Source organism: Cebus imitator, unplaced genomic scaffold (genome assembly GCF_001604975.1).
Source record: "Cebus imitator isolate Cc_AM_T3 unplaced genomic scaffold, Cebus_imitator-1.0 Scaffold62, whole genome shotgun sequence".
NCBI classification, from domain to species: Eukaryota; Metazoa; Chordata; class Mammalia; order Primates; family Cebidae; genus Cebus; species Cebus imitator.
Window position 1 is genome coordinate 7,048,082 of NW_016107377.1, and position 13,531 is coordinate 7,061,612.

At 40.5% G+C, this 13,531-nt stretch overlaps 1 long non-coding RNA gene across 1 annotated transcript in view; it reads left to right on the forward strand.

Annotated features, from left to right (window-relative positions):
• Positions 1-12,650, forward strand: part of LOC108305408 — a 40,099-nt gene extending 27,449 nt beyond the window's left edge. Inside the window, exon 3 of the long non-coding RNA XR_001825715.2 lies at positions 12,132-12,650. This is a non-coding gene — a long non-coding RNA (uncharacterized LOC108305408). The remainder of the gene's footprint in view (positions 1-12,131) is intronic.
• Positions 12,651-13,531: the final 881 nt, after the last annotated feature.

Consider the following 13,531-nt stretch of genomic DNA (forward strand, 5'->3'; position numbering starts at 1 on the left):
TTAGGAAGCTGTTAAACCAATAGGTTCCAAATGACTGATACATAAGAATCAAAAATCAAACAAGGGTAAAAATCTATTTCAAGTGAAGATAGGCAAAAATTTTAATGTAAAATACATGAAAAGTTGTTTCAGATATTCCACATTACAACTAATCTTTAGGAAACATTAGAAAGATTAGTTGTTGAGTTTTGGTATTATATCAGAGAGGAAGGTCAAAAAATATCTGAAATGACTCCTACAATACTCCTTTTATTTCCATGTATTTCAAACAAAACAACATATTTAAGCTACTGAATTAGAACTCATCTGTCCTCTGTTAAGCCAAACATTAAGGAGGTCTGCAAAAACTATAAAACAATGCCACTCTTCTTACTAGTATTTATTGCTTTGATAAGTCTTATTTTTTATAAATAGACATTATTTGTGACACTGTGCAATGGGTTTATAAATCTCATTTTTAAATAATTTAAATTTTTTCTGTTTTAATTTCTATAATGCCATGCAGTGATAGCTATTTGTCACATTAACCAAAGCTCTTCTAAGTCCTCAATACTTTTTTATGAGTGTAAAATAGTCCTGAGACGCAAAAGTTTAAGAAATTCTGCTTTAGATATCTAGTATTAGTGGCTATAAGCTACACACCTTACCAGGTCTGAAGTGCCACACAGCGGTGCAAAGACCATAAAGTTATTATCTAAAGACTTGAGTCTGATCATGACTTACCCATTTACCAGCTTCGTGTTCTTAGATAATTAACTTGGCATCCCTGAGCCCTTAATTCCTATACTTGTAAGATGGATATAATAACTTCTTAGAAGGTTAGACAGTTTGTATGAGCTGCCACAGGTAATGGGTCTATTCCAATGTCTGTAATATAGTCGGTAATAAATGCAAACAGGTCCCTTCTGTTTCCCCAGGTGCCTATATCCATTCTACAATTACATTGTATTGCCTTTAAATCCCTTAATTTTCTTCCAATATTATAACAAAGAAACACTTGCTTATTTCTTACGTAATTTATACCTTCTCTAAATCCCTTCTTTTGGCAAATTTTCTAACAAAATTAATACACACCTATGTAATACATAGTTGTGTGTTATATGTATTATACATATATATATATATATATAATACATATATGTGTGTGTATATATATATCTCACAGAAATAAACTGAAGCACAGATAGTAACTAAGATCATACAAACAATAAGCATTGGAGTCAGAATTCGAATCCAGGCCAGAACTCTGCACAGTACACCACTGGTTCTGTATGCATGCAGTTAATATATGACTGATGGAAAATTGACTTAGTTACATCAATATCTGCTCATTTTAGAAATTACAACAGTTTCCCCTACCTCCTTGCATTAGTCTCTCCACTGCAAAACAGACAGACTCACCATCATTTATGTGAGTAGACCCAAACAACACACGTATTCCTTCCAAATAGTAGCTTTTTGTACTGGAGTTACTTAAACACAGTCAGATAATTGCTGGTGGATAAACAGAAATAATTTAATATTTTCCTTCCACATAATTGCATTTTAATCAAGGGAAGGACCAATCCTTTATCATTAATTGTTACTTGACAGTTTAAGTTAATGTTAAACTGACAGTTTAAGTTAATGTTAACTTGGTGTTAACTACCTTTAAATTGCCAGGTTTGGAGAGAATGGGAAATTGATTTTTGCTTATATCAGCATGTTTGTATCCAACGAATACCGGAACTGTGTTTTTTTCTAAAAGAATATAATTACATAAATGTCTGACACACATTGTATATACGCTCAAGTAGTAATTTCAAAACACATCATAATTTTTAGAACAGATGTTACAAAGCTGCCAGAATAATCTAAACAAGCCATTTTTGGGTGCCATGAGAATACTTCTCTTAATTTTTTTCTTTTTTTTTTTCCTTAGGTGTTAAATGAGTGTCATTATTTGTATCATCTCCTGTGCCTAAGCAAGTTAATTCATATCACCAAACAATCTACTACAATAGGACACAACTTTTCTTGTTTTCCCCTAGTTTGATACAACGCTTTATAGATTCATAGAATATTAAAGCAGAAGGGGCCTGAGGAACCATCTAGTTTATCTCTCTAAATTTACAGGTGGGGAAATTACTGGCATTGTACATGGTTCACAATGGTGAGTAGAGGCAGGGATCTGGAATGAAGGAAGGATGGGATTTCTTTTTCTAAATTCCCTTGTTGACTCTGGTGACCCTCTGTCTTCAGAATTCTTTTTATATATGTTTTCTTTGATCCTGATCCCTTTTTGTCTTGATGGCAACTGAAACAGAGGCTACAGATCTTTCTCTTTTATATCCCAAAGTTCTACTCTCGATGCCACCATGGGAAGCAGACTTTTACTGGGGACAATTTGGAGTAATGGCATGAGAGAATTGTGTCTCATCACCATATGGGAGAAGACCTTAAGCTGAATATTAGATTTCTCTCTTCTTAAGTCTCTCAACGATTCTGGCAACTTCTACCTTCTGGTAATTTCCACCATGTTCTTTATATATCTGCAGCTCATCACCAACTTTTCTCTCCTCTGTCTTCTCCCAGCTTCATACTCCCTTACTGGAGACGCACGCAGCTCATCACCAACTTTTCTCTCCTCTGTCTTCTCCCAGCTTCATACTCCCTTTCTGGAGACGCACTTCTTTAATCTATCTCTGTGTTCCTGCTAACTCATCCCTTTGAGGCCTCACATTTTGTTAACTTCTGTTTTTCAGTATATTTTCTTAAATAAAAATAGTTATTTCCCTAACAGGAACTTTGATGCCAACAACAAAATAATATATATATGTTATATTTTGTACATATTATATCTTAGCAGAAGTATACTTACTTAAGGGGCTTTTTGAACAACTGGCAAAGTGGTTAATTCTACCAGGGGAGGTCAGTGTCTTAGTCCATTTGGGCTGCTATAATAAATGTATATATACTGTGTAGGTTAAACAACAAATTATATTTTTCACAATTTTGGAGGCCAGGACTTCCAAGAGCAGGGTGCCAGCAGATCCTGTGTCTGGTGAGTGCTCTCCTCCTGGTTTGTAGATGGTCGCCTTCTTGCTGTATCCTCGCATAGTCAAGAGGGAGATCATCTCTTTTGTGTCTTAAATAAGGATGCTAATCCCATTCACAAGGGCTCCATTCTCATGACACAATTACCTCCTAAAGTCTCCACTCTCAAATACTATCACACTGAGTATTAGTCTTTAACATATGAATTTGTAGGGGTGGGGCACAAATAGTCCACCAGAGTCAGATAAAGCAACGTTTTCTCCAGAAAATAAAGGAGGCAAAATTGGGGAGAAAAATATATCAGGCAAACAGACCAGATAGAGGTGAATATAGAACAAGTGGCAAATTGCAGGAGACAGGGGGTGTCTAAAGTGCATGGTTCCTATGGCTGGTGGGAGAAAATGATAGGCAGTTGCACTCAGGGGTAGATATCAAAAGGTGTTCTTATGTGGGTGAGGAATTTACATGGGGATTTGGGGCACTTGAATCTGTTTCTTTAACCTCTCTCCTAATCAGACCTGCTCTCCATCCACTCTGGCACTACCTTAGTTGAGTCTATCACATCTCTTTTTCATAGTATTACATTGCTTTAAGGTACAGAGATGAGAAAGAAGATGAGCTTCAGGAAAATAGACCCCTAACTTAGGATGTTTTAGAGTAAAATATGTGGAGAAGTAATAAGTCTTAAGCTGGAGAGACAAGCAGGGGCCAAGACTCTTTCTAAGGACAACTCTGGCATCCCTCAGCTCTCTTTCAGATCCCTGCTAACAAACCATCTACCTAAATGTGTTTATGCAAACTCCAGGCAGGAGCATGCTCAATGTGAAAACCTTTCTTCTGACTCCCCTACAAAGGAAACACAAGCAACTTAAAATTCTAGCAAATTTCCAGCATAGTATAAAAGTTTATTACAAAAATGAATATCAAAATGACAATATTTTATTGATAGACATCAAAGAAACTAGTAGAGAAGCTCCACATTTATGAGAACTGGTTGTAATAATGTTCTGTTATTTGAGACCATCTGTGCGAACATGGAAATAGCGTCATTACATGTAAACACATAATAATAGTTATTAAAATTTGATTCTCTTTGTACTGTACTCAAACAAAAAGAGAAACAGAGAAGCTACGGTATGTTGTCTGTGAATGCAGAATCAGAGAAACAAGTACATGTGAAAAGATACTGCAGAGTTTGCAAATCTTTTCTGGAATATCTAATGTTTTTATTAGAAAATCCAAGATGCCACATAGATAGCCCCAACTTTTGGCCTACCATGCAGAGCTGGCTATGCCCTGCATGGGGATGTCCACGATCATCCAAACAGCAGGCTGCCTTTGGAAGTGCTCTCTGCCCCATCACATGTATACACATGCATGCATATTTTTCTCATACACAGAATTATCCTGCAAAATTTGTATTACTCTAAATTTTACAGATGAGGTAAAAGCTTCAGCTACTGAATGAGAGCTTGAGTATAGAATTGATAAGCCAATATATAATTCAGGTTCTTGCTTCTCAAAAGCTAGCATTTTTCTCTTGGCATCTTCCTATTCTCATGGAATCAGCTTTTCCCATGGGACTCGTAAGCTAGCTAAAGAGCCTTAAAGCCTTTCCCTTGATATATATTGCAAGAATATAGCAATACTTTGAACCATCTAAACTTGTGATTCATAATTCAAACACGTTCACTATTTACTCATGAAGTTCTTTGAATACTAGCTGTCCCTACTTTGCAGATGTAAGCTGAAACCATGCAAAATGGTTTTAATAATCAATGTGAAAATTATTTTTCTGTAAATTTAAAAAAATTTGTGAAAACATTACTCTTATTGTCAAGTATTGTAAATGTACAGAAAATGATAAAAATCATAAAATTAATATTTAGTATACTATAATTAAAAACAGAAACACTGAGGATGAAAGCATTCTATTAATTTGTAAAAAAATTATCGAGGACACTTTAGGATGTGAGGGCGATCTGGCTGAGACGTCTGTTATCCCATTGATCACCAGGGTTGATTCAGCTGACCTGGCTGGCTAGGCGTGTGTCCCCTTCTTCTCTCACCGTTCCATATGCGTCCCTCCTGAAGCTGCGAGCTGGGTGGAAGAAGACGTCCATCCCCGATAGAAGAAGTCCAGCCTTCGCTCACAGGTATAGTAGTTGTGCTCCCCTGCTAGACTCTCCACACAAGCTCTCAAAAGTAGTTTAGAGCCATGAGCAGTCAGGAGTGAGGACGTGGTTGCCACTTACTTGGTGGCAGGCATGGACACGTGGTGCTGCCGGCCTGGTACCAGCGGAGTCAGTGCCTTTCACGATGAGATGAAGCAAATTTAACAGGTGGCGCTGGATAATCAGAGCATTGCTCAAGAAACAGCAGAGAAAAAAGCTCCTTCAGCCATCCGTGGTGCAGCCAAATCCGGAAGCCATACTACGCTGGGTGAAGTCAAGGACCAAAGAGGAGTTGACTCTTTGGTGGACTCTCATACGCCCCACAGCCATGTTGTCTTCATGGCATTGATGTTCGGGCTGCCCTGGAGCCAGATAATAAAGATCTGGAAACCAAAGTTCATGTTCTTTCATTCAGCTCCCCTGTTTTGGAAGAAAATACTGAAGGAAGTCTTGGTGGGAAAAACAGCTCGGATACTGCTTCCAAGCCAGATCTTCAGAAGAGTCTCCAAAAACAATAATATCTCAGTCTGAACTTTGATGAGGAGGCTGACAGTGAGAAAGAAGAAGGAAAGAAAATAAGATCCCAGACTACATGTTCAGAAACAAAGACCTAATTCGGTATCCAGCCAGCACTCGACCACAGATGCAGCTGCTTCCGGTTCCGGTGCTGCTGCCCAACCGGCCCATAACGAGCTAGGAGAAGTGGAGGGCCTGGAGAACTTTCCTTCCGGTTCCGGTGCTGCTGCCCAACCCAGCACATAAAGAGCTGGGAGACGTGAAGAGGACTTTGCTTCCGGTTTCGGTTTTGCAGCCCAACGGCCACGTAACCGACTGGGAGAGGTGGAGGGCTTGGAGGCCTTTTTAGTCCTGCCCATCAAAGTGGTCACAATAAGATGTCGTACAATCAGGAATAAAAAAAGGAATAGATTGGGGCCTCTGCCCCACTTATTATATGTACTTAGAAAAAGAAGAAAAAAGACATTTCTTCTTGCAGCTAGAAAGCAGAAAAAGAGCAAAACATCCAACTGCCTTATCTCCACTGACCCCACTTATTTATCTCATGGAGAAAATTATATTGACCAACTTAGATCCAACCCCAGGGGAACCAAGTTTGCAGCCTATGACTGCGGCGTCTGCCCCATCAAGGGCAGAGTCTGGAGGGAAGGCCCACACACGGCAATAGCTGGCTATGGTCTCCTGTGAAACAGGCGTAGTGGGGTCTGAAGGTCCTAGGAAAACGTCTGTGATCATTCCCGGAATGACGGTGAATCATGAGCGGATCCCATTCCAGCCACGAAATCACCACGACAGCTTGCTCCCAAGATGGCAGGACTATGGTCCTGGTGCGGGGCCTCACGCCTGTAATCCCAGCAGTTTGGGAGGCAGAGCGGGGTGGATCCGGGCCGAGACCAGCCTGGCCAACATGGCGAAATCCCGGGTCTACAAAAACAGAACAATTTACCGGCTCGGGAGCGCGCGCCCAGCAGCCCACGGGGCTGAGGCACGAGAATCGCTGGAACGCGGGAGACCGAGGTTGCAGGGAGCGGAGATCGTGTCGCTGCACTCCAGCCTGGGCGACAGAAGAGCAACAACAACAACAAAACACAACACAATAAAACAACAAACCACCCAAAACAAAAAACAAAGCACCAACAGGTGGCAGGGGAGGCTTTGGAGAGGATTAACCGGTGGACACGAGCCCTCAAGGTCTATGTGGCAGAGCTTTGGACTTTCTTCTTGGCTCCCTCAAGCCTGCATCATGGACGCGAAAGGTGTTTTGCTAAATTTTTTGGATTATCGGCACCCCTCCGTGTACTATGTGACTCATAGACCAGTTCGCCCGTCCCAGAATGTATCTAAACCTTGAGAACACAGGAGTTTTGTGAGCTCTGCCGTCAGCACCGGTCAGTCACAGCCCTTGTGTGCGTAACTGTTTGCCAGCCTTGGGAGAGGCACCTGTGGCGGCTGCTCCTGATGATTTCCCTGCTGTGGACTGACGTCTTATCCCTGCCTACTCCTGCACCACATGAGATAAGCATGTTAAGGAGGGCCAGCTGGGAACTATGGAGACCCTTGGTTTGCCCCCACTAACAAATCCCACCTGCTGAGTGTGGACAAGACTGTTTACATCTCAGGCATACTTCCCCTCAAGTGCCTCCCTCACAGCTGTGCCCGGAAGCCTTACAACTCGTTATCACATCCCCTCCCCCAACTCCCCACTCCCCTTGGCACTGTAGCCTGGGCGCACTGCCTGGCAAGCTACCTTCATTGAACACAGAAGCTCCGGGACCTCATCCTGTTTCTCCTCCTCCCTCTGGCTTAAAGAGATATAGCAATAACCTAATTTCACATAATTTCTGTTTGTGTGTACAGGTTATTGGTTTTATATAAGTCCTACTTATACCTTTTGTATGTTATAGACATAAAAGTTAATTTCCATTAAAAAAAGAAAGAGTAGGCAGTGCTTACCTTCTTCTCATCATAAAACTTACAACATGGAGCCAGCATCTTTTCAGTGTTTTATCTAATTGTCATACTCCTTTCTAAATTTGGATCAGCTCGCACCATTGTATTTTTTGTGTCTTCAATGTCTTGCAGTATCTCTGAGAACTCCTTTAATGTGAAGTTATCTTCTTACCAGCTTCACTTCCTTTAAGACATCTTCATTCTTTTCTTCACAACTATTTTTGTCATTTAGGCTGTTAAGCTCACTGTCACTAAGTTCCTCTGGCTGCATACTGAGTCTCTCAATGGCAGCAGCATCAACATCCCTACGGCCAGCTATTCTTCTGTGACTCCATTTATTTATGCTGAGTTGAATTTCACATCCAATGCTATCAATTTTCTTTCTTTCTTTCTTTTTTGGACAGCTTTTTTGGACAATTCCCTCTCTCAATTGCCTATCTTTATAAAATGTCACATGGGTCTATCGCTGGGAGACAAAAAGGCAACACAACTACATGTTTTGTTGTCTGTGGAAACTGAACAAACAACAAATGCAACAGTGATGGACCACCAGTACACTAAGCAAGAAGTGATCAGGTTGGATACTGATCATGATGTACATCTGTTATTTACAAAGTGATTTAAGAAGTGATGAGCTTGCAGCAAAATTTGTACTTCATGTCATTATTCACAGTCAATCTACCATGGGAAGGAAAATTTAAATTGTTGGCTGGGCGTGGTGACTCACACCTGTAATTCCAGCACTTTGGGAGGCCAAGGCAGGTGGATCACTTGAGGTCAGGAGTTCAAGACCAGCCTGGCCAACATAGTGGAACCCCGTCTCTATTAAAAATACAAAAATTAGCCAGACATGGTAGTAGGGGCCTGTAATTCCAGTTACTCGGGAGGCTGAGGCAGGACAATCACTTGAACCCAGGAGGTGGAGGTTGCAGTGATCTGAGATCAGGCCACTGTACTCCAGCCTGGGGGACAGAGTGAGACTGCCTCAAAAAAAAACAAGAAACAAAAAAACCTCAAGTTGTTCGGGCACTGACACTATTCAACTAAACCATGATGACTGAAATTCCCATATATTGGAATCTGTACAGTAAGGGTTACCCTTGTAGACATAATCAAACCCTGGGAGAGACTCCACTTTTTTTTGGTTATATTAATTACTTTCCTTCCTTGTGTCTCTGGCCTCAAAGGCAGTAGAGGGCAATGGCTTAACTGATCCTGGAGTTAAATTGCCTTTCTTTACAGAGTAGTTTGTTGGTTCCTATCCGTGACTTGTGTCACACCTGTTTTTCTCTGTTCCTCTATTTTCTCATCTGGTTAAACTATAATAATAACTATCCCTATCTTGTAGAGTTTTGTGAGCACTGCATGAAAGAACCCAAGTAAAACCCTCAGAATGTATCAATCACAGAATACCAGACCAGTAAGCACTTTCTATTTTAATGACGTTATTACTTATAGTGGGTAGTTCTGAAAAGTTATTTATTTGACAAATATTTATTGATTTTCTGCTATGTATTTGTTGCTGAGAATACAGTGGGGAAAGGTATTTCCCCACAGAGCTTACACTCTAGTGAGGCAAACATGATTTGTTAATTAAAAATGAATATTCATTTAAAAAGATAAAAAATAAGCCTATGGAAAGATAGAATCATATAAAACTAATAGAAAAATAATTTTAGGTAAATCATGTTAAATGCTTTCAAAAGTGAAGTTGTAAAACTGGTAAGTGCAGAAGGAAAAAAATAAGTGAATTTTTTGGACACCCTAAGAGCTCTGCCCCTGCTTTAGGTACTTGTGAGTCACCTTTAGTCTTTTCCAACACAAATCTTTAAGTCTTCCCTTTAGGTAATTATTTCCATGATCATGTATTTGCCCAGTTCTTGAAGTGAAAGAAAAAAAAACTATTTTACTAATGTATACTTACTGCTGTTAACAGATCTAAATGTTGACCAGGCAGTTGGCCACCTCAGTAACCATTGCAAGCCTGTATCTTCTTTTGTAGATGAATGTGTTTGACTATGTCATCCCAGACTTTCCTTATGATAAGTCGGGTATTTACTCGTATAAATATTTCAGGAAGCAATACAAGGAGACTTGGAAAGAATGCTTGAGGAGGAGATAGATCTGTGTCCAGATCCTCCTCCTGTAACACTTACATGTGTTCTCCCTGTTCTTTAAGCAGGAAAACAAAAAGCACAGTTCTGCAAATACTTTATCAGTGCAGTCTTTCCAGATTTGAAGTCTTTTAGAGAGGACCTAAAAAGGGCCAAGCAAGGGGCTGGCAGAGTAGCTGCCCTGTCTTTAGAATGCAGGCCGTGAGGGGCCCATCGGGCTCTCACTGTAGCACGCAGCTCTGCTGTGACGGAACGTGGGAGGAAGCATTCTCCATGAATATATTTGTATTTTGAAGAACCTTAATTATAACAAAAGTAGTATTTTGACAATTTTCTCAACAATGTGGAGGAAAGGAAGGTTGGTGCTCAAATGAAGTATTTCCTTGATTATACTGAAGGTTCTCTTTATGTGGAGAAGGTTTTCTCGCAATGTGAGGCAGACCGCTTGGGCATTCAAGGAGAAGGGGTGGGTTTCACAAGGCAGATTAGCTGCAACCATGTGAGTGTACAAAAGGAATAATGAGGGTAAAACCGCACAGTAGCGATTGTGAACTTTCTGCTTCCAAATTCTTCCAAGCTTTGAAACATAGTACAGGGCCTGCTGTCTCTGCAGAACAAACAGTAATAGTTCCAGCTGCATCCTCTCCTATACCACCCACTATTCCTTCAAAGAACTGAGAATAGGAGAAGCCAGCTTTCAAATAAAAAGTGCATGTCGTTGGTGGATCAGGTGGGCATCTTGGTGCAGAGGGGTGGGGTGTGTGGCTTGTGAAATCAAGTTACACTGCAAGCCTCAACTTCTTTGTTTTGAAAAATGGTAGTGCAATCTTCAGAGAAATTTAAAGAATGCTCAAAACACCAAAAATAAAATTTAAAAAGAAAAAGAGGATCAGCAATAAAGCTATTAGGAAGTACATGTCAAAATCGAGGATTAATTAATTCGACATATTTTTAATGGGAAAATACTATATGCCAGGCAGGGCTGCTGTGTATGACCATGCAATGTGTAGAATGCAGAAAAGCACTTAGCTACTCACAAAGAAACTGTATGGGGTGCTGGAGGCCCTGGAGTCAGACAAGTTTTTCTCTCTGGAGTTAAAATGGTGAATCAAATAGATGTCTCTCTCCTTGCAAAGTGTACATTTCAGTGCAGGATGAAGACATATTAGGAGACATGTATAGGATAATGTGTTGAATGTCATGTATGTAGAGTGTCATGGGTGCATGGAAGAGAACCCTGATCCACAGAGTATCCTCCTAGAGCAGGTATAGCTGGCAACATGGAGGACAGGCTGACAACTGTACATTTGTTGCTCAAATGACATATTTCCTGGATTATTCTAAAGGTTCTTTGTATGTGGAGAGGGTCTTCTCCCAGTGTGAGGCAGGGAGCTTGGGCATTCAAGAAGGGGTGGTTCTGGTTCCATGAGGTAGATTAGCCACAACCATATGCCTGAATAAAAGAAATAATAGGGGTAAAACCACACAGTATGTGAGCAGTGGGAGTGCTTCAGACAAAGGGAGAGAAATTGGCAAGAGCGCCAGCAAAAGAAAGGCCTGATACTTTCAAGCCTCTGAGTGAATTCAGTTTTATTTGGAGCATCAAGAGTAAGGATGGAGAATGAGCTAGAGAGGGATATAAGGGTGGGCTTGCTCACACACAGTGCAGTTGACCATGTTAAGGTGTTTGGAGCAGTGAGTGAATGTTTGCAAGCAGGAAGCGGGGAGGGTCACAGGATCTGCATTTTGCAAAGACCATTATGAATGTCAGGTCCAGTTTGATTTGAGAGGAACAAGAGGAGACAAAGGATGCATACCACACATTGTAGATTTTACTTAGGAAGTTTGTAAATAGTCTATTAAAAATTTAAATAAATTAAAAGGGAATTAGTTAGAATTGAAAGTAAAATTACATAAACGACACTACCCATTTATCCATTTGGTGACAAAACCACACAGAGAAAAGTTATTCTACGTGACTTAAAAAAAAAAACTTAAATGATTGTGTAATCCCAGTGGGATATACCCCAAGGAAAAAAACTCCCTATAAAAAATTACTTAAACTGTTTCCGGTAATCATTCAAGGAAATTTTAATACAATTATTATGAGATTTTAATCTAATATATGTAAAGCCATAAAACATTGTAATTTTAAATGCTCCTTCTGTTCTTGTTTACACATTTTAGAGACTTTAACTTTTTTTATTTTTAAGGGAAAATATGTGAATGACATTTTTGGTGATAACATATGGGGCCCAAGGGTAAAGTGGGAAGATAGAGACAAAAAAGCAAAATTATTCTACAAATTAAATAATAAGAAATTTCTGTTTTCTCTTAGCAGCTCAACAAAGAAGGAGAATTTGAGGGAGGCTGAACTCAGAGAAGAGAGGTGGTAAAATAGAGAGAAAGGTGTCTGGAGAGATCAGCTACACGGTAGCCAGCTGAGACCAGTAGAGGACAAAGATCATTATGGATATTCCCTGCAGCAGGAAGCAGCAAATGAACTGTCAAGCCAGTGAAGTCTGACACCCAATTATAAGTTGTCAAACATATACATAGTGTCTTTCCATCATACCTACATTTGTTAACATTATTTTTATTGACCTTCTGTTTTGTGTCAAGCACTGATATGCTAAACCCTTCAGAGTAAGTATGGTGCCTTCATGACCTGACTATGTGATTGCAGTCAGTGTTTGGAGGAATGAGGGAGATAAGGGAGAAGTAGGGCTGTGTGTATTCACATTTTGGGGCACAGCAGTCCCCAGACAAGCTGGGGACGTATGGTGAGCTAGTGACGAGGTGGCTGGAAAGCCTAGATGAGCAGCTAGAAACAAGAGTGGAGAGAGACACAGTGGACTGGGAGTGGGAGAGAGAGCTGGAAGTCTTAATTAAGATTAAGCCAAGAAGTGTGGCAATGAGACGTTGTCACTCTGAGATAGGAAGCAGAGTTAGTCTTCATATTATGCCATATTAGATACTTACAATTGCTTGAGAGTCATACCTATGGATGTAATCCCAGATATGCCCCAACTAGCCATGAGAATTATGGGCAAGCTATTTCGTGTCTCAGAGCCTCCTCAATTTCTTACTCTGTATGTTTCTCCTTTGTTCTTGTTTGCCTCATGGTACTTGTTGGTTCCATCTGCTCCTGCTCACACACAGCCAGTGGATTCACAATATACAACGGCAGAGGCCCAGAGGTGGCAGGCTTCACTCTCAATCACTAATTTCCAGACAAAGCTGGAAAAAGAAGTTGATGGCGGGAGCTGGGTGAACTCATGGTATTTCCTAAGAATCCCACTTCCTTGAATGCTCAGACAGATCCTGTTTGACAGACTTTCCCACGCCCCAGTATCTTGGCACCATTTGTTATGTAAAAGTTTATTTGGGGACAGATGGGATTTCTCCAAATCTTTCATTTGCCTGGCCAGTCTAAGACAGTGTCCTTGACATGCTGTTGCTGCCTGCCCTGCTCAGCTTGGCATTGCTTGGCAGTCATTGTGTCTGTGCAATCCCTCATTTCCTAACATCAGGCTAAACGCAGGGATGTGGGCTGACTCACAACCGACGGGTGCACTGAGAACTGGGGGAGCACAGAAAGGTTGAGAATCACTGAGCAAATGACCAAGTCTTTGAGGATTTTAAATATATCTGAAATTTTAGAGCAATACAGCCAGTCCCTGGAAACAGGGTTAAACTTCAAACTTAAACATTGTAACACTTGTCTGTGAAGTTACTGTT